Source organism: Manis javanica, chromosome X, assembly GCF_040802235.1.
Source record: "Manis javanica isolate MJ-LG chromosome X, MJ_LKY, whole genome shotgun sequence".
Taxonomy (NCBI): Eukaryota; Metazoa; Chordata; class Mammalia; order Pholidota; family Manidae; genus Manis; species Manis javanica.
The window spans coordinates 82,744,643-82,767,400 of NC_133174.1; the positions used below are offsets into that span (position 1 = coordinate 82,744,643).

Here is a 22,758-nt window from a genome sequence, read left to right on the forward strand (position 1 = left end):
GGGTGTGTTAATCTGTACTCTTTTGTGTTTCCTTTGACTTCATTTGTGAGTAGTTGATTTTATTTTTTGCCTTTAGTTTATATTTGGTTGATCTGCTTTCTTTGGTGTGATTTTATTTTCTCTGTTGACATCTGTTTAGCCTTAGGAGTGCTTCCTTCTAGAGCAGTCCGTTTAAAATATCTTGTACAGGTGGTTTGTGGGAGACAAATTGCCTCAACTTAGCTTGACAGGGAATTGTTTAATCCCTCCTTCATATTTAAATGATAATCATGCTGGATACAGTATTCTTGTTTCAAGGCACTTCTGTTTCATTGCATTAAATATATGATGCTATTCTCTTCTGGCCTGTAAGCTTTCTTTTGAGAAGTCTGATGATAGCCTGATGGGTTTTCCTTAGTAGGTGACCTTTTATCTCTCTCAGGCTGCCTTTAGTACTCTGTCCTTGTCCTTGATCTTTGCCATTTTAATTATTATGTGTCTTGGTGTTGTCCTCCTTGGGTCCCTTGTGTGGGGAGATCTGTGGGCTTTCATGGTCTGAGAGACTATTTTCTCCCCCAGTTTGGGGAAGTTGTCAGCAATTATTTCTTCAATGACACTTTCTATCCCTTTTTCTCTCTCTTCTTCTTCTGGTACCCCTATAATGCGAATATTGTTCCATTTGGTTTGGTTACACAGTTCTCTTAGTATTTTTTCATTCCTGAAGATCCTTTTATCTCTCTCTGCCTCCACTTCTCTGTGTTTCTGTTCTCTGATCTCTATTGCATTAATGGCCTCTTGCCCCTCATCCAGTCTGCTCTTAAGTCCTTCCAGAGATTGTTTAATTTCTGTATTCTCCCTCCCTACTTGATCCTTTAGCTCTTGCGTATTTCTCTGCAGGTCTACCAGCATGGTTATGATGTTTATTTTGTATTCTTTTTCAGGAAGATTGGTTAAATCTATCTCCCTAGGCTCCCTCTCAGGGGTTGTCTGTGTAATTCTGGACTGGATCAAATTCTTCTGCCTTGTCATGGTAATAGCGGTACTCGTAGGCATTTGGCACGTGTGTCAGCTGGTAGAACCACATCCTGTACATGGGGAGCAGCTTCTGGTTTTATTTCCTGAACCGCCATGCATGGTGCAGCCTTCGGAGCAGCACAGAGCCCCATGGAGAGATGCAGTTGCACCGGGTGTACTCTCCTGCTAGAATGGTGACCCCTCGTGCCCTGTCCTGGCTTCCTCTGTCTTTGCTGGGCTGCCGGACGCTGGGGGGGGCCTTTGAGTCTCACTCAGGCAGCTAGGGAGGAGGCTCTGGGCAGCTACTATGTGCGTGGCTGCTCCCAGACTGCTCTGCCGGGGCCGAGTGGGAGGGGGAATGAATGGCAGGTTGTTTATCACCATGAGGAGCTTCAGAGCTGCACTGCCACCCAGGGGGTTAAGGTGCCCGAAATTTCACGGGATTCCCAGCTGCTGGACCGAATGTGCCAGAACGATTCCGTCCAACTGTGAAGCCCCTCTCCTTTTAATACTTTCAAAAAGCCCTCACTTTTCTTTTGTCCCAGATTTTACTGTTCCATTTCCCTAATATCCAGCACACCATGCACTGTGTGTCTGCGCTCCTGGTGCGGATGACTAGGGCTGAGTATTTAGCAGTACTGGGCTCCCATTCACTCCCCACTCTGACTCCTTTCTTCCTGCCCATGGGTTGGGGTGAGGGGAGCGCTCAGGTCCTGCTGGATCGCTGCTTGTATCTTACCCCGTTCGTGAGGCACTGAGTTCTCGCAGAAGTAGATGTAGCCTGGCTGTTGTTCTGTATCCTCTGGTCTCTCTTTTTGGAATAGTTGTATTTGTTGTATTTTCAAAAATATATATGGTTTTGGGAGGAGATTTCCACTGCCCTACTCACGCCACCATCTTGGCTCTTCCTGGTCATTTTTTTAAAGTGCAATTCTTGTGTATAATATTTGCTATTCTATAGCTGAAGAAAAAATATCACATTATCTGGGAGGAAGGAAAGAAGATGCTTTGAAAATTTCCATTCCTTTTTTTTCTTTATTTCAATCAATTTTAATATCAGCAATAAAAATGTCAGTAAGAGGCTATGTGGGTGAGCTGGAGAAATTCCATTCTGGCATAAGGAAAAGTTCTAGGAAGATTATTATTTGTCATAGGCCTGTAGGGCCTTTAATATATCTGTATTGCCCTTTGCAGCTGTGTAGAGATATAATGATAAACTGGTACACTTAAATATGTGGTTTCTGTTCTTCAGTCATTAACAATTAGTTGAATGAGACTCTCACAGGTACAAAAAGGATCATCTGATATATGAATAAATATATGTAAAATAAAAGATAGCTAGGCATATGTCAATTTTAAATTCTAAGTTCTCATGGACAAAGGCTAGTAAGGTACACCTCTTCAAGGATGCCACTTGGCCATAGGAAGTCCTAAGTCACAATGCTCTATTATTGTGCAAATCTCTTGGGAGCATCATGGAAAATATTTGGAGCACATCCTTGCAGTAGAGAGAACAAAAAAGTGTCATTTCAGTCCTATGTGACTGTGTAGAATAACTTCCATCATAGACAGCCCTTGGAGATTTGGGGAAGACAAAGGTCCATAAAGTGCTTCACCTGTAATGTCAGTTTTGTGAGGAAAGAGAGATGAATACACTTAGAATTCACCCTTTCTTTGACCATGATATATATGTGTATATATATGTGTGTACGCTTATATATATGTATATATGTGTGTGTATATATATATACATATACATATATATATATATGTTTTACAGCCATTATTATTGCATGAATCAGCTGTCTTTGATGAAAGTTTCTCTAGTTTAAGATGAGCTATGACATTGAACAGATTTATGGCAGTGAATATTATAAAGGCTATGCTCATTGGGTTCATTTCTCTTCAGAAGAATAGAGTAAAATGGCCCATGGCAGCAGAGGAAAAGGGAAGAGATTAACACCAACTGCAGCACCAGAGCCCTGTGCAGTCCTAACACTGCACGGGAGTATATTGTCATGTACTGCACTGAACACTAGATGGCGCACTCTGCAACTTTACAGGTTCTCCCAAACTGGAAGATAATGCACACGCCGTGTGTTTGTAAAAAATTTAAATGTTCCTTCTGAAATTGTTAGAAATATGGGACATTGGTCTTACTGGTGACTAAAAGCTAGTGCACACAACTGTACTCGCCAATCCATATGTTTTTGTTGTTTCTGGGGGAATTACATATGTGCATATACAGGTGCATACATGCAAATCACCTTTTTTTCAAGCCATATAGATACATAGAAGGAGTCCAAGGTTGACAATGTAGTTTCGAGACTCACAACTAGGAGAAAATTTGCTAATCCTGACATTCAGGCATGTCCTACATATAGTTGAGGAGTAAAATGTAGCTCAAAGCCAACTTCTCACCTGTTGCTACCCACTGCTTCTTTTGATTCCCTGCAGTCTAAACCCCATTTAGTGCCTCAGTCAGTTGTACTTTCTTAGGTAGTAACTCATACTGTGGATTCTGTCCTTATATTTGGTAATATTATGCTATAATAATAAACTATGACCTCATTGATTATTTATTTTTTCTCTTGTCATACATATAACTAGTAGCATATAGTTCCTTCTCATTTAATAATTTCAAAAGTAATATGCCACACTCTATATGATACTGATTCATGGTATAAATCCCAATAAACTACTGGAACAATATGTCATTGGCCTGGGTAAGTACTTAGATGTTTCTCTGTGCTTTAGTTGTCATGCAAGATCATAGTAAACTTTATTGCTTAACTATAAAATTAAAACACCTATGAGTTAATGGTAGTATGTATTTCCTCTGCTTACTGATATTTTAATTTTTCTATTTTACTTAATTTCACCCTATTCTGTACTGTGCTTTACTGTGTAAGGCTAATTCAAAACATTGGAACTAATCAACATATACGGAGTGGGGTATTCTAGTTGATAGGAAAAAAGTTTCATTTTAACATATTTACTTGAAACCAATATAAGGGAGGACACACATTAAAACTGTGGATATTTCTTAATCCGTAGAGTAGTTATACTATCCACAAGAATTTCAAGGATGTTCGAATCTTAGCTAGTGAAAGTCACTGTGGGTCTTTGATGCAAGAGTAGTGGTGTTTCAATTACACCTTTATTACATATTTTTTAACAACATATTTATTTCCTTTTTTACTGTTCACTGAATCAAAAAAAATCAGGTCTCCCAAATGAAAGGGCACTCCAAGATTATGTCTATATGAACATATAATAGTTTCAATGTCCTGTTCTGTGCCAGTACTGGCATGGTTTTAACAAACTGACTTTCACAGAATAATACAGTATCTTTAGATCTAAACTTTGAGGATGCCACCAATGAGCCAAGATGATCCAGATAATTAAAATATTGTTGCAATTAGTGTCTACATTGGGAAAGCCTTTGCCCCTTTTCTAGAAAAATAAAATGTTCTTTTAAAATATAGCTTTTGTTTTTAATTAGCATAATCTCTACAGCATTGGATGTCATGTCAACATTGAACTAAAAGTTACCTACAAGGAGAAAACTGGCTAGTCAGAACATGCAGATAAAGTGATAACTCCAGAGTTAGCTTTGACAGGGTGATCTGGTGCAGCAGTTGCCAGGGTGGGAAATGAAGGGGCTCTAGAAACCACACCAGAGATGCTGGGGCAATATCCCTATGCAGGGTTATGCATTGTGAAGACATGACTGCATGTACCCAATGTACCTTTTAAAACCAGACAGTATCAAGTCTAACATAAAAGGGAGTTTAATCATGCATCTTGAGATTGGTATGCAACAGATTCATCAAGGATTTTGGTTTTTAGGCTCTCTTTTCTAAGGCATTTATAGATATACCCTGTAGTGTTCAACAAAGCTTTCAGAATACACAGAACATCACATTGTTTGTTCTAAGTAAACAAGTGAATTAGATAAAGGATTATCATACTCATATTTGAACTCCAAAACACTTTCCTTTTCCTTTTTATTTTTCTACTGTGAGCTTCTACATTTGGAGAAAACTGTCAGTTTCTGAAGCAGGCCATAAAGGAGTCAATGAGTTTTACTCAAATCCTCAGATAAGGTATCATTGATATACAGTCTTATAAAGGTTTCACATGAGCAACATTGTGGTTTCAACATTCACCCATATTATCAAGTCCCCCCTCACACCCCATTGCAGTCACTGTCCATCAGCATAGTAAGATACTGTAGTCACTACTTGTCCTCTCTGTGCTCTACTGCCTTCCCGGTGCCTCCCCTACATTATGTGTGCTGATCATAGTGCCCCTTAATCCCCTTCTCCCTCCCCTCCCTCCCCACCCCCTTTCTCTTTGGTAACCACTAGTCCCTTCTTGGAGTCTGTTAGTCTGCTGCTGTTTTGTTCAGAAGGAATAATTTTTATCATCAGTTAAACCATGTCTTTATTAAGAATTGGTACATTAGAAGATAATAAAATAATCTCTTTTCCCATGTATTGCTTTAATTGTAAAGGACAAAAACTCATTATAAATCATGTATCTTCAAAATGTATTTTAATACATTAGAGAAGTTTCAGAAGCACGATTTTTTAAAAATTGAAAGTCCACATGAATATAATAAGAAAGAAAAAGCAATACAAGCACAAAATATTTTCCTCTCTTTTTATAATAGCTGTATTACAGTCTCGAATGCAGTAGCTTACTTGTATAGATTATATCCTCTTACTTTCAAAGTAACCCTCAGACTCCCTAAGGCTTTGCATGGTTGGGTTGCATTGAATTCTAGCTGTCAGTTTGGGGTTATGATTTCGTGACAATGTTAATTCTTAACCAATTATGTAAAGCGTTTTGACAAATAGGACTCCTTAATACAAATCTTTTCTGATAAAGACAGTACAATGTAAATGATAATAAGAAACAGAATGCAAATTAAATAAACTTAAAAGTATTTTCTCCCTTGAAACAGAAGAGTTCTACTTTTGCTTTTGTAGCTGGTATGACCTCTCAAAGTTTCCTGCAGATGGAGTTGGTTATTTTATAATGGTTTTTGTAGCAAATGGCAACACTGGTTTTTTATTCTAGAGCTTTTATAAAGCCAGCAGAGCAATCCTCCAGCATCCAAAGCTGTCTTTATATTCCTTCTCTTGTAAGAGAGGAAAAAAGGGTAAGAGGTTCACTTGAACCCATTTTATAAAGCCAGCAGAGCAATCCTCTAGCATCCAAAGCTGTCTTTATATTCCTTCTCCTGTAAGAGAGGAAAAAAGGGTAAGAGGTTCACTTGAACCCATTTGAAAGTCTATGTAGTGGGATGGTGTTGAAAGGAGTCCAAGTTTGCACTTGCACTGCATCTCAAAATGAAATGATTGATGATGGAACCAGAGCTAGCAATGCACTTCAGAATTGGCTGTCATCCCTCATGTGCTTCTGTGTGCAGGATTTTGGTTTTCTTCATCTGAAAAACTTGTCAACCCATGACTGAATTAAAGTTTTCTTAAGAAATAGAGGTAACATTGGCTTAGATGACTTAACCAACTTCTACAGCATTGCCATATACTGATATTTCCATATGCTAAAATGATTATAATGATTCCTCTGTTCTTTAGATACTGAGAAGCTAACAGTCTGTATTAGATATATTCTATTTCTCATAAGTTTTAGCAAGAAATCTGAGACTTTTGCTCTGTCAAGTACATGTTAAGTATATTTAAGTACGATAACCATTTGAACATCTGAAGATTAAAGAATTCATGTACCATGGGGATTAATCAAGTTAAAGCATGGTCAGCTGAGATCCGAGAAACAATTTCAGCCCCCCTACCTTATGTTCTGACTAAATAGTATTAATAGATGGTATTTGAAACACAGAGATGGGGAAGTAGTTTATTTTATGAAAAATAACTTTGGAACTGATTATATATTTATTTGTATTCTGAAAGAATGAATAGATAATACAAAACTAAATTTTAATTATTTTGTGCATTTTTTCCTAATAATGATTTTAAAATTTACAAAAATAGCCCCTCTGTTCCTTTCCTAACTAGTTCCTCTCTTGACTCATGACATATTTCCCAGATTTTAAAATTTCATCTGACTTCTATGATGCCCCCCTTGAATGACTGAAGAATAAATTAGTGATAGAGGAAACATATGCAAGATAAGGAGTAACAAAATGTTTAAAAAGGCTAAAAATCATAAGAATCAAACTAGCAAAGAAGAGAAACCTGACTTGTGTTGGCAGGGTGATAATGGTGATACTGGCCATTCTTTCCATTAAAAAATCTTATTAGACATTGTCCACAGTGTTCAAACTAAATACAATATCCAAATCTAAATACCAATTTAAACAGCTTAATACTCACTGAGACTATCAGTGAAAGGATATATATATATATTTTCTTCTCTAACGAAGACAGTTTGGGATGATAAAACCTTGTGCCAAATAAATGATAACCTTGAATCCAACTTAGGAACTGTGGTTTACAATTCCTTAGAAATTGTTGGAAAAACCTTCCATGACATATCTGCTAGCTTGAAACCTATGTGGAAGGAGACTAGTTTTATTTTTAGGTGATTCTAAAAATATGTGTTTTATATGTAGAGATCAGTCACTACTACCCTGTTTTTTTACTTCTATCAGGCATGAATGGATAGCTTTCACCAAGAGGGTGCCATTCTATTTTATTGTTAGGGATAATCCACTCAAGGTGATTGTTGTTATGAATCTAGAGGTCAGAGTTCCTTTACAGGTCATCATATATTTTAGTAGATTTTTTTATGGAATTATGCTCTCAATAATAGTATTATTTATGTTCAAATCATTCACTACATCTTAAATCTATGTAATAATGAGGTATCCTGAAAGGATTTCATTTTTCTTAAGAACTGCAGCAGTCATCCCCTATTTTTTCTTTTCCAGATTAAATATGTGTTTCATTTAATATTTTCTTCTATATTTTGTTTTCTCTTCATGTTTTTATGGTTCACACTTATTTCAAAAGTGGCATTTCTTTTTATTGCTCTAGTACAGAGGTAAACACGGTCTTCAGTAGGAAGAAGTACTTGCCTTTTAAAAAGTGTATTGCTAAAATTGAATAATGTAGTGAAATACCTTTAGCATTTACCTGAAATTTATAATTAGATTTAGACAAGAGGAAATAAACTCCATAAGGACCAGTAACTTTGTCAATTACTTTCCTGTTTTCAGTATAGCACGCTTTGGAATCAGACAGATTTGGCTTGGAATCCTGTCTCTGCTCATTTTAGCCCTGTCACCATGAGCAAGCTCTTTATCATCTTCACTTCATTTAATCACTTCACTTCGGTATGTTTCAGTTAATTCATCCATAAAATGGCATAGTGACAGTTCACAATGCAGAGATGTATTTGGAGAATTTAAGATAATGCATATATAACTTTAGTATAATGCCTGGCACAATGCAAACTCTCAATAAAAGACAACTATTATTATTTATAATGAATTTTCTTTCTATTATTGCTATAATCCAATTGTGAATACAAGCATACAAATTCAAAAGAAGTCATAAATTCTTTTTAGGAAATTATCAATACTCAGCAAGTAACTATAATGGCCTTATTCTTTCATGTAGCCTCGCTCTCTAAGGGTTCCCATGCCCTGACGGTTTTCTATCTTCGGGTTCACATTTGTGGCCATTTTCTTTAGTGTCTGGACCCATATTTAATTACAGATAATGGAAGAAGTCTGTCATCTATAAAGTCATTTATGCCAAGGCATGGTTAAAACAAGTCAACAACTTGTCAGTGCAGAGTAACACAATGGCTGATAGTTTGCCGCTTCCAGGCAATATTGAGTTTACCTACGGATGGCATTAATCAGTGGCACAGTGCTCCACCTAATGTTTTCATGTTCTTGTCTGTCATGAAGCAAGCAAGTTTATTCCTGTATTTTATCCATGGAAAGTTCATAATTGTTAACAAGTACCTCTTCTATAAGATAAACTTCTACATCTTTGGAAGAAAACAAAGCTTATCCAAAATTTTATGTTTCTGAGAGTCATAGAATGCTCTCACAATTTCCAGAGATTTTTGAAAATGAAAAAATTTTTAGGAGATACCTTGTTATCTTGAACACATTGACTTTTTATCTTGCTTGGGGATTATAAGATTAAAATAAAGGCCAGTAATTTTCATGTATTTGTATGTGTATACTGTGAATATTTTACATAGACATGATCATATTATATAACATTGTTATTGTAGACAAAATTATATTCAATAGGCAGGCTGGCATTATGCCTGAGGATAAATAGAATTCAGACAGATATACATTGAAGTCCTATTTCTGCCATTTACCAGGTGACTAATTTAGGGTGAGTTATATCACATCTCTGAGCTACACTTTCATCTATATAGTGAAAGTTTAAAAAATTCTCTGAGTTATTGCAAAGATTAAATGAAATAATAGAGACAATGTAAGGGTTCATAATAATGTCTGATCCTTGGTAAGTTCTCATGAATTCTAGCTGTTGCTGCTATTACTGTTATTTATAATTGCTCTTGTTGCTATTGTCCATCTATACAATTAAGTAGCACACATCTCTCTAGACTGAGAAAACATGAGTACCTAAGTCACACCATTGCCTGAATAAAGCATACAAAGTGCATGAAAAGGACAGTGCTTAATGATTAGTAACTACCCAATAAACTGTACGTTTAGAATTATGGCTACTGCACATTCCTTACACATAGTCTTCAGCAACTATTGGTAGAGACTTCTATGCCCAGTTTGTGGCTGGTAACTCACATAGGCTCATGACAAAGCATTCCAATCTTAATTCTAGAAAAATAGTTTGTTTCCTTTTCATATTTCCTTTCTATCCATAGATACATCTGTTACCTTTTCTGTGTATCTTTGAAATATGTTTATCTATCTTACTTGTAGTCATTCCACTTCATCTCACCAGATATCATCTGCCTTTATTTCCATCCATCATTCATTCCTCATTCATTTTCCACATGTGTCTTATATATTGGAATTTGGAATCAAAGATTAGGAAATGAGTGGATCACTCCTTAAATAACTGATTCAAAAAGCAAGAACATGAAATCTGTGTTTTGTGTTTAGTATGCACTCTATTATCCAAAAAGCATTCTGTGCATCACTGGCATCTGGCCATTTCTTTTTCTTGTTTAGTTAATTCACATATAGACTATGCTTTGGGAGTCCACCAGGCATAGATTTAGCAGTGATATATATGGTTAGTGCAGTGCAGATGCCAAATATCAAACCCATTCTACAGAGAAATAAACTGATTTCAAATGGGAATCACATATGCTTTGCATTATCTACGGTAAAGTTCACTTGCAATCAATTTTAATATACTCAATCATGAGAGTTCTCTTAAGAGTACTGATACAGAAGAACTGCAATTGAAATGATATTTTTTTTGGTCTATCAGACTTTCAAAGAGATCTTCACTGAATTGTGCAGCTCTGTATTACTGACAATACACATTACTCTCTTTCTGGACAACTAAGGGTATTGATGTGCCCATCTTGAGCTCGTACGTTAACTGATCCAACTCTCTGATTGAACATTGTTATGTAACTCAGAGCACTTTATTTCTGCTTCATCATGTGCCACACACTGTAGTTATTTATTACCCTCCATTACCTGTTTTTCTGCACCCTCTGGCACATGCTCAAATGAATTATGCCTCAGATTAGTACATAGCACACTTTATTTTTCCCTTGAGCCCAAAGCTTATTGTTGGAATATTAACAAGCCACTTCTCTAACATTGCTCACCCTTTTATATTTTTTCTTCTTATCTCAGCATTTAATTAAAAGAATGCTCAAATATATAACAAAGTTGAAATAATGTTACAGTGAATACTTGTATAACCATCTATTAGTTTTCCATTGCTAGTTAGCATATTACTTAGTGGCTAAAGAAACACACACACACAAATTTATTATCTGACAGTTTCTGTATGTTGGAAGTCCAGGCACAGCATCACTGGACTCTCTCCCCAGGGTCTCACTGCTAAGAAATCAAGACATTGACCAGGGCTTTGATTCTCATCTGGGGCTCAAAGTGCTCTTGCAAGAGCATTAGCTGTTTTCAAAATTCAGTCACTTTCATTGGTAGAGGACAGAGGGCACCATCTACCTGCTAGCTATGGGCTGGGGTTGACTCTAAAATCTATCCAGAGTTCTCTGATATGTGGCCTTCAACATAGGTAGTCTGCAACATGAATGCTTGTTTTCTTCCAGAACACTTGCAGTACATCTCTCTGACATTCTTTTCTATCCAGTTGGAGAACATGATTTTTCTCTCCCTTTTTCTCATATGATGTAATGTAATTATGAGTGTGATGTCTCATCATATTCATAGTTCTCCCACACTCCAAGTATAGAGGGTTATACAAGGGTAGGGATCACTGGAGGTCAGCCTTGAAGTCTGCCTACCAAAACCCACCACAAACTCTGTCATTAAAATTTTTTACAGCTTCACTGAAGTTTAATTAGACATGCAATAAAATTCACTCATTACCTCTTACTTTTTAAAGCTTGTATTTTAAATTAATTATTTTACATTTTAAAATAATCATTTCATCATTTTTCCCCATCATAATGTTGGTACAATAGTCAAGTATGTGACTCTGCTAGTGGAAAATTATTCTAGTTTGTTTTAGAAATTGCTGTAAAATTACTACTTTTTTAACAGCTAACTTTTCAATCACTTAACGTTTGCCATTTGTCTAGACTAGAACCAGGCTAAAATGTCACAACAACAGTTTAATGCTGGCCTAGGGTTTTCTGTTTTTTGTTAATCTCAGTGAAAATCTGGAAATTATGAATAAGATAGTTTGTGTACACATTTTTATTGCAGGTTACTCTGCCTAAGAAGAATGTTGCTTGGTATATATTCATGTGCTGATGATACCAGGAGCTGATATTGAAATAGTAATGATAAAATTGCATTGGTTTTAATGGTATACATTTAAATATAAATAAGAATAGTGACCCAAATAAATTGTATCATATTTTGAAGAGTTATTATAAATTAGGGTTACCTTGCAAAAGGTAATAGAGAAGACCCATTGGCTCCATGTTTGTTGAGGAGCAACACAAATGAGTATATAGCACTAAGAAAAAGAAGGGGGGATATAGATCATATTATTTTTTTCTTAAACAAACTACTAAATAAAATCAGAAGAATAAAATAAATGCATCAACAAAGAAATGATGTGCAGTGACTTATGGAAAACAGTATATTCTTCTGAATATATCTAATCTTGTCACTTACAGTACGTATGTAAGGTGTGCTACACTGCTGTCCAAATCCAATCCTTACATATAATGAGATCGTTACCGTTTCATGGTCAGATATTATTTCATTTTCCACTTTTTATTTTCCCTTGTCATTACTTTAAAACAACTGAGCATTAAAAAAAATCTGGTTACTAAGAACAAAAAATTTGTTGTAACTATGCAACATGGACATACTCGTTAGTGGAAGTCTGTTGAACCAGAGAAAATATTTACAGCCAATATATTTTGTCCCAGATATGACTACTTATTGGCTCCTAAAAATTCTGCTTTTCCTTGGTTAGTTTGTTTTGAACTCAAGAAGGCTTTGCTTTTTAAATTGTAATTTCTATTGAGATACTCTAGATATATATGAAGTTGTAAGGAATAATACAGAGAGATCCTCTGTGTCAACATTGGTATAATCCACCAACCTCATTTAGATTTTACTAGATTTATATATAAACTCATTTGTGTTGTGTGTGTGTGTGTATTTAGTTTTGTACATTTTCACTTGTATATGTTCATGTATCCACTACCACAGGCAATATATTGAACAGCTCCTTCACCAAAACTTTTGCTCCTGTTACCTTTTCATAAACTTATTCATCCCCCTCACACCACTCTTCCACATGCTTAAACTCTGGCAACCACTAGTCTGTTCTCAATTTTAAAGTTTTGTGATTTTTTTTTCAATTTTTTATTTCAAGATAGTTTTAGATGTACAGAAATGTTTCAAAAATAAAAATATGGTACAGTTCACAAATTTGCTTATCTTTGTTCAGGGGTCATACTATTCATTGTATCATTCCAATTTTATGGTGCAGCACAAAAGTTACATTTTTTTTTTTGAGAGGGCATCTCTCATATTTATTGATCAAATGGTTGTTAACAACAATAAAATTCTGTATAGGGGACTCAATATACAAACATTAACCAACCCCAAGCCTAACTCTCAACAGTATCCAATCTTCTGAAGCATAACAAACAAGTTTAAAGTTTTGTGATTTTTAAGAATGTATGTAAATGAAATCATACAGTTTGTAACCTTTTGCAATTGGCTTATTCACTCAGCAAAATTCCCTTCAGGTTTACCCAAGTTGTTGTGTATAGCAATTGTTCATTCGTTTTTATTGCTGAGTAACATCCCATGTTATGGATGTACCATGGTTTGTCTAACCATTCACTTGTTAAAGGGCAACTGAACTGTTTCTAATTTTTAGCTATTATAAATAAAGCTTTTATGAACGCAGTGTTTAAGTTTTGGTGTGGATGTACATTTTAATTTTTCTGAGATAAATGTCCAAAAGTGTAATTGCTAAGTCATATGTTTAGTTTTATAAGAAACTGCCAAAATGTTTCCTATAGTGTCTATTCCATTTTTATTCCCAGTATTAATGAATGAGTGATTCATTTTCTCTGCAATCTCTTCAGTATTTGATGCTGTTACTTTTCCTTTTTAATTTTAGCTATTGTGATACATGCTTGATGATATCTTACTATGGTTTAAATTTTTATTTCCCTGATGGTTAATTGCTCTGGTCATGGCTAATTGCTCTGGTCTGAATGTTTGACTCCCCTGCTCTTGTGCCCCAGTTATATGCTAAATCCTAACCCTCAAGGTGATGGTATTAGGAGGTGAGGTCTTTTGGAAGTGATTAGGTCATGATGGCAGAGCCCGCATGAATGAATTAGTGACTTTATAAAAGAGGCTCAAGAAAGTTCCCTCACCTCTCTCACCATGTGAGGACACAGCAAGGAGGTACCTTCTATGGACCTGGAAGCAGCCCCTCACCAGACACTGAATAAGCTGGGGCCTTGATCTTGGACTTCCCAGACTCTAGAACTGAGAAAAAAACGTTTGTTGTTTGTAAGCCACCCTGTTTATGGTATTTCTTTACACCATATAGCAGCCCAAACAGAGTAAGACACTAATAATGCTGAACAACTTTTCATTTGCCATGTGTGTATCCTCTTCAGTGAAATGGTTGTTCATATCTTTTGTTCATGTTCGAAGTATATTGTTTGTGCTATTTTCACTGTTGGATTTTGAGAGTTCTTTATATATTGTAGGTACTATTCCTTTGTCAGATATATGAATTGCAAATATATATTCACAAACTGTAGCTTGTATTTCAACCTCTTACAGGGTCTTAGAAAGCAAATGTTTGTAATTTTGATGACACCTAATTAATCAATTTTATATTTTAGGAATTATGCTTTTGGTTTTCAGTCTAAGAGCTCATTGCTTACCCTTAAATCCTGAAATCCTAAATTTTTTCTTTTATATTTTTCTTTAAATTTAATTATTTTATATCTTACATTTATGTGCATGATCTATTTCAAATTAATTTTTGTATAAAGTATGAAGTTTAGGTCAATATTCATTATTTTACTTATAGCTGTCCAATTGCTTCAGGAATATTTACCAAAAAAGACTTCCCTGCCTTCATTGAATTACTTTTGTACTTTATTTGTGTGAGTCTGTGTCTGGGCTGTCTACTCTATTCCAATATCTTTGTTTCTATCCCTTTGCCAGTATGTTGCTGTCTTTATTACTGAAGCTATATGGTAAGCCTTAATTTCAGGTAGAATGTTTCTTTCTATTTTATTCCATTTTATCTATGTCTCCAAAAGCCTTTCCGGGAATTTGATAGGGGTTGAATTAAACTTTTAGATAAATTTGGGGAGAAATGACAGATTTACTATGTTGAGGCTTCTAATCCGTGAACACAGTATGCTTCTCCATTTAGGTCTTCTTTGATTTATTTCATCAGCAGTTTGTATGTTCAAGCATACAGATGTTATATGTGTTTTGGCAGGTATATACATAATTACTGTATTATCTTTAGTGAAATTATAAATGATATTTTATTTTTAATTTTGGTTTACACATGCCCATTTTTGGTATATAGAAATGTAATTGAGTTTTGTATGTTCGTTTTATATCTGGTGATATTATTAAACTCACTAGTTTTGGGAGGGTTTTGCATATTCCTTGGAATTTTCTATGTAGCCAAGCATGTGACCTATAAAAAAAGGTAGTTTTATTCCTTCCTTTCCAACTTGTATACTTAAGTTGCATTTTCTTGCCTTATGACAGTTCTAAAATTTCCACTACTATTGAGTAAGAATGCTGAGAGTGGACATTTTTGTTTTGTTCCCAATTATAGTGAAATAGCATTCAGTCTTTCTCAATTAATATGATATTTTATATTGATTTTTTTGTAGCTGCTTTTTGAATTGTAGAGATAGTGCGCTTCTATTCTTTACCTACTGTGGGTTTTTATCATGAGTGGGCATTGGTTTTTTTCAAGTGCTTTTTCTGCATTAGTTGGTAGAACCACATGATTTTCCTCCTTTGTCTGTTTATGTGGTGGATTACATTGTTTCTCCAATGTTGACTAAGTCCTACATATCTGGAATGCTCTTGATCATGAGGTATGATTATTTTTGTACATTATTGACTTTGATTTGCTAGTATTTTGTTTAGGACTTCTGCTTCCATATTCATAAAAGATACTGGTCAGTAATTTTCTTTTTTATACTGCTTTTGTCAGGTGGTGATATCAGGTAATAATAGCCTTATAAATTAGCTGGAAAGTGTTCTTCCTCTTATTTTGGGGGGGAATATAATTGGGGTCAATTCTTCTTTATATGTTTGGAAGAATTCCTGGAATTCTAATCATACCGCTATAATTATCAATTAGCAGAGCTTTCCCCCTTCACTCGACTCTTATTTTGATACCTTCACTCATTCCAAGGAAATATACCAACATTAAATTCTGCTTATTTTAGCCATGACCTTATTTAAAGAAACAATGGGACAGTCCTGATGTCCCATTTTAATGTTGATACGCTACTACTTGAATACATGTCCTTGTGATGAACAAAAAAATCTGAGTGGTAACTCACCTAGGAGCATTATGTTACTAAGATAAAAATTTGGGCAATTATCAGGCAGGCCTGACTGAAATTCGTTTTCTGCCCTTTCTTGGAGTAAAAGAAAATAACTAAGGTTCTGTAACAGTGAAAGAAAAAAGTCTTCATGCCTCCAAGGGAAAATTTAACCTTCATCTAAAATTAAACCAGATTTTGTTAAGAGTATTTCTAATAGTTTACTTTTGTTCTGCGTTATTGTATTGAACATCATTCCTGTAGTCCATTTGTAAGTTTTGCTATCTATAGAGTACTAGTTACAAAATATTTTACTTTCTTCTATTCTTTGCTCTCAATTATAAAGTCCTAGCCAGGTGATGAATGTGAATAATGGGTGACAATTATAATTTCTTAATCACTTAATAATGTGGGTCCGTGGCCCAACTGAGACTTTAGACATATATCTAAAGGAATTATACCAAATTTTCTATTAATCACTGCATCCTTAGTGCTGACAAGAACTCCTTCTAACAATAGATCTAATCATTTCAAGATGAGCCACAATTAGAATGAATATGATAAAGAGCTCATCATTTGGGCCAAGATTGTGATCCCATGAGCTCAAGATAGAAACCTCTGTTTCACTACTGATTTAACATTAAGGGCCATGCATTAAGTCTTGTGGCTCTAGACATTTATAAATGTTTAAAGCCCTTAATAAACTCAGCTTTTTACTTTTGGACCATAGTCACTAGCTGAACTCAAGGTTTGATTTTTTTTTAACTGGAACTTTATTTCATATGCTTCAGGCAAACTAAATCGGTATTATACAGTTTTCTATAATTCATTTTCATGAAGTAGTAATTCACTTGGGACCCCAAAGCAAAAGTTTTCTCTCTCACAGTCTTTTACTACCACTCAAAGCACTTCAGTAGATATCAGCAATTAATTAATTGATCAGCTTTAAGTACATTTTAGTGGTTGACTTGGTCAGAGATTGTAAGATTCTTGCTTGTTTTTCATAGTGTTCTCAAGGTTTCACACAGTGCATGGTTAAAATAATGATGATGGCGATAGTAATAATAACAATAATAGACAGTGTATGTTGAGAGTTTACTTTATGACTATCTGTTAAGTGTTTTACTGTATTAATTCAATTAGCCCTCAGGAAAAAATACACATCTTATAGCTGCTACTTTTATCATTGGTTATTTATAGACTCAAGCAATGAATCATTACAGTAGTTAAACAACTTGCCCAAGGTTACACAGTTAATAAGTGGTAGAGCTGAGTTTTGAGCCAAGCAGTCTACTCCAGAGCCAATGATCTTAAGTACTATGCCTGTCACATAGTAGACACTCAATAAATATTTGTTGCGGATAAAATTCCATAGTTAAAGCTCCCAAAGAATTACAACTCCCTCATTCTTCTAAAAATACCGACAATAAATAACCAATAATAAAAATAAAAATGTCCTGAGTACAGAGCTCTGCTGAGAATAAACTCAGCCAGAGAGATAAATGGAATCATCTGTTGTTTTATGTTGAATTGGAGGCTGAAAATAACAACATCAATGTGGTAAATTGAAAAAAAAAATGAAAATCTACATGATATATTCACAAAGCAGTAAAAAATGTACAAGCTTAAAATATTTTAGATACTTTGAGAACTAAATACCGGAAAGGTGACTGAAGCAGATGAGCCTCTAGAGGAATGAAATGCCTTTTTAAACAAAGCTCAGACCCTATCTTATGCAGTTTTAATGTAAGTCTTTGATAATTCAAGACTGCATGGATCACTGAGAGGAGTGCTTTTATTTATGTGTTATAGAAATCTGGCAGCATCATAGACATGGAATTGAGCTGTGGTAAATATTAAGTTGTGCCTTTAATTAATGTTCACCTTACATCTTTTTAAAAGCTATAACTAAATAATTAATTTTATCTGGGAGATAAAATTATACAAGGATACCTCCACTAATGAAGAAAAAGCTTCCAAACTCTTGATCCCACAAGTACTGTGATTCTCTATATTCTTGTTTCTATTCCCTTATGAAGACTATAATCTCTGTAGGACAACAATGACTATTTCTAAATTGACACCAGTATCTTTAGTAAACTAGCCTGGTGAATGAGTGAATGAATGAATGAATAAATAAATAAGTTAGAAATGGTGAAGGAAACAAAAATTCATTCTAGGCTGTATTTTCTCAGCATTGTCACATGTGGTATTCCCTCTTTCCCTGATGGGGAGCTAGATTGTGAATTCTTGGTCTTTTCTTCACTCATAAGATGCTCTCATTACATGTGATGCATCTGCATTAAATTGGAAAATTGGTCAGTTTTACAATTTAGTAGCTTGCCTACATTGTAGAAAATAAACTAATACTAAAGGCTCCAAATTGTGGAGCTGGCCATGCTACATGTATGTGTAAGGACACTGAATATTCTAATAGTTAATATAAATGCAATTGTAAATTTTTGAGGGAAATTAACTTAGAGAAATCCAGTAGGTAACTACAAACGTAATTGCCTAACATTAAAATCAATGCAAATGACTAGTTATAGAAACACATCTCAATGTTTTTTCTCTGGTATATATATATTCATTTGTTAGGAAATGAATTACTATAGGGGATATATAATATTTATCTATTCAGAATTATTCATGCATATTAGAATCATTATTCATCATCTAATTTACTTATTGCTAGATATTAGGGCACATAGGATGTTAACTCTTAGTAGTGTAACATTTATTTTTTATGTATTTATATCTAAGATATACAACAGGCCCTAGTGAAAATAATATTTACTTCATGATATACATTCTATGCAATTTTGGCACATAGTATAACTATAACTATCCGTATCTCTATTTCCGCACGTGTAAAATCAGGATAATTGTATTTACCATGATGCACTATTTAGGGAATAATTCAGATAATGTGTGTTAAATGTCTAAGACAGTGTTCGATTCATAGGACTCAAAAGTATGGCTGACCATCATACAATTCAGAGATTAGGGGCTCTAGCCCTCTATGTAGGCAAAAATCCATATATATAACTTTTGACTGCCCCAAAACTCAATTACTAATAGTCTACTCTTGACTGGAAGCCTTACCAATAACATAAACAGTTGATTAACACACATTTTGTGTGTCATGTGTATTATGTTTTGTATTCTACAATAATGTAAGATAGAGGAAAGAAAACTTTTAAAAATTGTTGTAAATCTCCAGAATTTTTTCCAATATATCTATTGAAAAAAAATCTGCACGTAAGTGGACCCACACAGTTCAAATCCATTTTGTTCAGTCAACTGTACTACATGTCAAAAATAGGAGAAGAGAAGAAAGAAGAAAGTAGGGATGGGGAGAAAGAGGATTTTATTTAACCTTCAAGGTAATCTCTAAAGGTAGGAAGGATAGGAATTGTTATTGTTACCTCCATTTTACAGATTAATAAACTGAGATACAGAGAGTTCAAGGGACATGCTCAGTGTCACATGAGTCTTTGCTTCTTTGTGGTATGATAACATTTTATTCATCTGCCTTTTATAACACTTAAAATGTTATAGTATAATTATCTGTTTCTATATCTGGCTTCTGTATCCAACTATGAGATCGTTTAGAAGGGCCTTATCCCACTAATTTTTCTATGACTTAGAAAATTTGTACAAGGTACCAAATATACTTTTGCTGAGTGATCTGGGACTGGAACCCATATTTGGTTATTAAAAACTGGGTACTCTTTCCATCGTATCATGCTTACTTATAATCATTCCTGTCCTCCAGAAGCTTACATATCATACCAAATACAGCAATTTGTGGTCAATAATCTTTCAGTGCATTTTGGTCTAGTAAATTATAACAGAACAACCCACTTAATATGCTAGTGCATTCTTTTCCTAAAATAGAAATATATCCCTCTAGCTAATTATATTTTTAACTAGGACTGCCATAACAAATTACTGCAAATTTTGGTTGCTTAAAACAACAAAAATTTATTCTCTCACAGTTCTCTAGGCCAGACTTCTGAAATCCGGCGGTCCTCAGTGCCATGATTCCTCTGAAAGGCCTGAGGAAGAACCCTGCCTTGCCTCTTCCAGCTCCTGGTGACACCTGGCAATCTTTAGCATTCCTTAGCTTGTAGCTGCATCCTTCTAGTCTCTGTCTCCATCATCACACGGCATTTCTGTTTTGTGTGTGTCCTCTTATAAGTACACCTGTTATTGGATTTAGGGCACCCCTAAATCCAGGATGATTTCATCTCAAGATCCATAACTAATTACATCCACAAAGACCCCATTTCCAAATAAGATCAACCTTTGACATGACTTTTTGGAGGACACTTTTCTACCCACTATAGTTATTATGCTTCATTTGAACTGATAGTATCAAGACAGGTTTAATGAAACCTCACAAACCTAAAAGCAATGAATTCAATGGGGGGGTGGGGGCGGGGGCAATGAAGGGCTTTGAGTTTCAGTTTTCTTAGGTGATTTGAATTAAAGTTGAAAGTTTTACAGAAAATGTACTGAAAGTACAAATTCGGCATGGAATCATTAGTTTGAAATAGAGAATGTATAAGAACTCAGAAAATCTATATGATAATCCCAGAAGAGAATATTTTTCCCACCTATGAAATAAGCAAAAAGTGGTAATGGGTATCAAACAGTTTTCATAAATCTGTTATAAGCTAGGTATTATTAGATGAAAAGAAAGTTTAGGGCTAAACTAAAAGAAATGCAACTATACCCTAGGTTCATGTCACCATCAGAAAGTGATATACTCAACTATTATGTATATAGGTTAACTATTAGCATTTAACTTTCACTTGAGATCCATGCTAATGAACAAGTAAAAGTATTTAAAATTCCTCTGTCTACTTCTGAGTTTGATATATAGGCAAGCATATAAGTCACTTTTAAATTTTCATTTCTTATCATAGCTAGTTTGTCATGCTTTCACCGTATAGGAAAACCAGGTATTCACAGAACTAAGCAGTCTGATAGCTATTGCATTTTTAAAAAATGTTTTCCTTCTAGTAAATAAGAAAGATCATTTGTATTCTGATTTTTATTCTTATAATCACTTTGTTACTTTGATGTTCAATTTGCGAACATCTACAAGCTTTAATAGACACAATTCAACATTCTCACTCAGATTTTCACATTTCGCAAGAATGACATGTTAAGCTGATCTGTAATTTAAAGTGATTTTGGAGACAATTTCATACATCTAGCAGCAAACAAAGGTATCTTTATGTAAAATTCAAACAATTAAAAATGAAACATTGTTTCAACTGACATGCAATATTTTCAGAAAGCAGATGTGTCTGTCACATTGCTTTTGTTGCTGTCACAGTGTAAGAATGTTTTAGGGCAAGAGTAGGGCTTTGAATAAACCAGAAAGATTATGTGAAAACAAATGAAATCATTTGCTATCTCATCCTTACCTTCTGGTACAAAGCTGAGAATTTGATATCATCCATAATGTTCTGCTTCTAGGTCATTTTGAGAATATTTTAATCATGTTTATTTAGCTTTGTTATACTGATTCTAGAATCAATCTTGAATAAAGCATTGTTGTTTTTTCTCTTTAATTTGATTCCCATTCTGATATTTTGTATAATCTCTGCATGTTCACATTCCAAGATTCAGGCTCCATGAAAAATAATATCACATGGATTTAATCCAGTACTCTCAATTCCTTTTCCCCTTGTATGCAATGTCACTGTCCCATGATATTCTGTCTTCTTCCAACTGTTCTTTCTTTCAGACTTTAACAGTGATATATGATAGTTTGGGTTTTAATGACTAATAATTTGTGACCATTTTTAAAACTTCCATTCACTTTAGCAGAGGGAATTTCCTTATTTAAAATATGCATTTCAAGTTATGGGCAAATTCATATTAGGAAATAGATAACTTTTCCACCCACTGAAAGGATGAGTTTGGCAATTTTGTTCACTGGTATCTTAGTACCATAGAGTAGTGCATTAAGCTCACAAAGTAGAATAACTCATGCTACATAATTTTATTAATATAGTTAAACTAATGTACTCCAGCATATTTAAAATTAGATATGAATAGTTAGTCATTAATTTTTAAATTAGTGAGTCTAAAATAATTTTCTTCTTGGCAAAGATGTGGAGGAATGGAAAGTTTCTTACACTACTGGTGAGAATGTAAAATGGTGCAGCCACTTTGAAAAATAATCTGGCAGTTCCTCAAATAATTAAACACAGAGTTACCATATAACCCAGCAATTTCACTCCTAAGTATATACCCAAGAGAAATGAAAACATATATTCATACAAAAACTTGCACATAAATGCTCATAACAGCATTAGTCAAATAGTCAAATTACACCAAAAGGTGCAAACAGCCCAAATGTCCAGCAAGTAATAAATGTTTAAACAAATGTAGTACATCCATACAGTGGAATATTATTTGGCCATAAAAAGGGATGGCTTACTGAAACATGATGTGACATGAATGAAACTTGAAATCATGATAAGTGAAAGAATCCAGTGCCAAAAGGCCACATAGTATAGGATTTCATTCATAAGCCAATAATAGAGA

General features: G+C 34.5%; 1 protein-coding gene and 1 pseudogene across 3 annotated transcripts in view; one reads left to right on the plus strand and one right to left on the minus strand.

Moving 5' to 3' along the window:
- PCDH11X (protocadherin 11 X-linked) overlaps positions 1 to 22,758 on the plus strand; it is a 797,150-nt gene that overhangs the window by 422,142 nt on the left and 352,250 nt on the right. The gene's annotated exons all lie outside the window — the stretch shown is intronic.
- On the minus strand, positions 13,035 to 13,130 carry LOC118967623 (U6 spliceosomal RNA; annotated as a pseudogene).